This window comes from Schistocerca gregaria, chromosome 3, assembly GCF_023897955.1.
Source record: "Schistocerca gregaria isolate iqSchGreg1 chromosome 3, iqSchGreg1.2, whole genome shotgun sequence".
NCBI lineage: Eukaryota > Metazoa > Arthropoda > Insecta > Orthoptera > Acrididae > Schistocerca > Schistocerca gregaria.
The window spans coordinates 422,117,224-422,121,402 of record NC_064922.1 but is presented as its reverse complement, the minus strand read 5'-3'; the positions used below and the strand labels follow the sequence as shown (position 1 = coordinate 422,121,402).

The window sequence follows — 4,179 nt, the reverse complement described above, 5'->3', positions numbered from 1 at the left end:
GGAACTTAACTTCTGAGGTCATCAGTCCCCTAGAACTGAGAACTACTTAAACCTAACTAACCTAAGGACATCACACACATCCATGCCCGAGCAAGAGGAAATGAGATCAAAATGTTACTACTGATGATGTTTTAAATGAATAAGACGAAACGCCCTGGTAAAATAAATACTTTTCTTAGCAATTACAAAGACGAAATTGAAATACCACAAATAAATGAAAAAAAAGAAACTTCGGAAGATTGCCTGTAAGGTGAGAGGCACAGTCACTTCTAGAACAAGGTCACAAATTAATATCGATTAGGATGATGGGGAAGTTGGAACTGCAGGAAGTTCCGCGCAAGATAAATGTGCGGTGCGCTCCGAGGCATTCCGGAACGCACCGAGGGTCCAGCAAGTCGTGCCGCGGCGCACCACACCACAGCACGTATGACGTCACGGCGGCGCCAGATCAATACGCCGGGGCGCACACAAGATGGCGCCAGGCATTGTGGGCGGCCGGCGGCGTCCGCGCCCGCGGCGGCGCGCAGCGCAGGTCAGCGCTCGGCGGCCGGCACCAGCTGACGTCAGCGGGCCCGGCTCTGAGGGCCCGCCGGCTGCGGCGCGGCAGGTGCCGCCGTCTAGAGACCGCCACGCTGGAGGTCAACAAGTCTAAGTACCGGGTGATTAAAAAGTCAGTATAAATTAGAAAACTGAATAAATCACGGAATAATGTAGATAGAGAGGCACAGATTGAGACACATGATTGGAATGACATGGGGTTTTATTAGAACCAAAAAAATACAATCGTTCAAAAAATGTCCGACAGATGACACTTCATCTGACCAGAATAGCAATAATTAGCATAACAAAGTAAGACAAAGCAAAGATGATGTTCTTCACAGGAAATGCTCAATATGTCCACCATCATTCCTCAACAGTAGCTGCAGTCGAGGAATAATGTTGTGAACAGAACTGTAAAGCATGTCCGGAGTTACGGCGAGTCGTCGGATGTTGTCTTTCAGCATCCCTAGTAATGTCGGTCGATCACGATACACTTGCGACTTCAGGTAACGCCAAAGCTAATAATCGCACGGACTGAGGTCTGGGGACCTGGAAGGCCAAGCATGACGAAAGTGGCGGCTGAGCACACGATCATCACCAAACGACGCGCGCACGAGATATTCCACGCGTCTAGTAATATGTGGTGGAGCACCATCCTGCATAAACATAGCACGTTTCAGCAAGTGTTTACCAACCAGGCTGGGGAGGATGCGATTCTGTAATATATCGGCGTACCTCTCACCCGTCACGGTAGCAGTTTTGCTGTTCAGCGCCATCTGTCGGACATTTTGTGAACTTTTTTTGTTCTAATAAAACACCATGTCATTCCAAGCATGTGCGTCAATTTTTACCTCTCTATCTACATTATTCCGTGGTTTATTCAGTTTTCAAATTTAGAGTGACTTTTTGATCACCTTGTACTATACTCTGGGGAACCGTGTGTTTGTGAAGCATCTATTTTTACGCATAAATGCCATTAATCTATGTTGTTCAGTTATATCAAAGCACTCTGTCTTCAGGCCACGAGTGGCCTACCGGGACCATCCGACCGCCGTGTCATCCTCAGGGGAGGATGCGGATAGGAGGGGCGTGGGGTCAGCACCCCGCTCTCCCGGTCGTTATGATGGTATTCTTGACCGAAGCCGCTACTACTCCGTCGAGTAGCTCCTCAATTGGCATCACGAGGCTGAGTGCACCCCGAAAAATGGCAACAGCGCATGGCGACCTGGATGGTCACCCATCCAAGTGCCAACCACGCCCGACAGCACTTAGCTTCGGTGATCTCACGGGAACCGGTGTAACCACTGCGGCAAGGCCGTTGCCTTTCAGTTCTGTCAAGCTGATTAAATCATACACTCTCGACTTCAGATAAATCACAATAGATGTTTTATTGAGTACTGTGTTCGTTTTGTTCCCTTCCCTGCTGTCGGTTGCAGAGACCCTCACAGGCTAGACCTACACAGCCTATTTGACTCGAAGCAAGTCATCGGGCCAACTTTTTCGATCAGTGGTGGTCCTAAATGTGTGGATACTTCTTGCTTTATTAACACTCGTAACTTTATCTGTCGAGATCTGAAGCGATAAACGGGTTTAGGCGCTTAACGTTTGTCAACTGAAATAACTTTTGACATCTTAAAGATATTTGTAATACTAGTAATATCTGTAGTTACTTCAGATAGCGTAGTATAAAAGAGTTATGCGGTTTAATCATGTCATGTACTTGCTTTCTGAACCGAGTGAGGTGGCGCAGTGCCTAGCACACTGGACTCGCATTCGGGACGACGACCGTTCAGTCCCGCGTCCGGCCATCCTGATTTAGGTTTTCCGTGATTTCTCTAAATCGCTCCAGGCAAATGCCGGGATGGTTCCTGTGAAAGGGCACGGCTGACTTCCTTTCCCGTCCTTCGTTAATCCGATGAGACCGATGTCCTCGTTGTCTGGTCTCCTTCCTGAAAACAACCAACCAACTTGCTTTCTGCCGAGCGGGGTAGCCGAGCGGTCTAGGGAGCCTTGCCATGGTCCGCGTGGCTGCCCCCTTCGGAGGTTCGAGTCCTCCCTCGGGCATAGGTGTGTGTGTGTTGTCCTTAGCATAAGTTAGTTTAAGTTAGATTAAGTAGTGAGTAAGCTTAGGGACCGATGACCTCAGCAGTGGACTGATGACCATAGATGTTAAGTCCCATAGTGCTCAGAGCCACCTCAGCACTTTGGTCCCCTAGGACCTTACCACAAATTTCCAAATTACCACTTGCGTTCTATATTGGATAGGTCATGAAATGTTAGAGTAACCCTGTACAAATGAACTGACACAGGCTGGAGATTTTCATTTTTTTTTCTTTTTAGCAACAGACGAAACTAAACCTAAGAGACACATAGTTTGGTTGTAAACTTTCATAGTAAGTGGAGCTATGAAACCCCATAGTATCGACGTTCTCTACTGCGCTAGTTCAACTACTGCGAGAGAAAGTAAAATTGTACGTTGAAAATACCGTCAGCTATCCTGTTTTGCAGGTATACGCCAATTTTTTAAATATTAATATGGCGCAATTTTGCTCTTAAGAAAGAAGTATTCGTTGCATAGAAAATGCAATGGACTAACATGTTGGGCATGTCTGTTTTAAGAGGAAGTTTACGGTCAACGTCCACTCGACATATGGCGCAGGCCACTAGCTCACATGGTCGAGGATGTGAGACGGAAACGAGCATATCGCTTTTAGGAACTATCCCAGCATTCACATAACGGATTTAGGAAAACACAAAAAAAGTTTGGATGGTCCACTCTACTCCACACAGAAACGTGTCGATGTCTATTGGAGGCTACTTTGTGGTAACTCCTTAATCAGCTTGGCGCACTGACACCAGTCTCACAGTAAATTCATCACCTTAGGAAGTCTGCTGGTCCAAGAACACGTTCGTAAGCACACTTTGGAATTAATATTTTGGCAGGCGATGTGCGTGTGCGGAGGATGTTACATTATTCACCAAAAAAGTGATGTTTTACTTAAAATAATTTGAACATGGCTGCACTGCAGCAACGGTTACAAAACAGCAGGTATAAGATATAGAAAACCAGTTGGAGTAAACGGTGGTTTTCAAATAACCTTTACCATGGTTTCCACGGATTCAGAGCCGACTTCCTCAGGGGGACAAACCTTCACATAATGTGATAACATAACGTATAATTAAAACGCCATGGCCAACGTTTCAAACAGAAAATACTTTCTACAACAAGTGTAAGAATATCACAAACGACATGGTATATGCCGACATAGGACAGGTAGTACTTATAAACTTCACATTAGAAATCAGTCAGTAATGCTGTTCCTACCTGACATGTATCGGCAACGGACTGTATGTCCATATGTAAAAATTAAGGCCCCTAGAATCAAGGGCTCACATCAGTAAAACCAATCTCTTAAACAAACAGATGCTGTTAGTAGCTACAAGCCGACTGAGAAAGAGTGGAGAGCGTAGATACCAGGAAAAGAACTCCTGAGGCGCACGTGCCCATAGACTTGTACACCAGATGGTCTAAACAGCCACTAAGCGTAAGCACATTGAAATTACTAACAGAAACACACCGCACTAAACAACGAATATAGAATGAGATGCTAAAAAAGACAAATACATAAAATATACTGG

At 45.8% G+C, this 4,179-nt stretch overlaps 1 pseudogene; it reads right to left on the bottom strand.

Annotated features, from left to right (window-relative positions):
* Nucleotides 1-1,745: 1,745 nt before the first annotated feature.
* On the bottom strand, nucleotides 1,746-1,863 carry LOC126356636 (5S ribosomal RNA; annotated as a pseudogene).
* Between the last annotated feature and the right edge of the window lie 2,316 nt (nucleotides 1,864-4,179).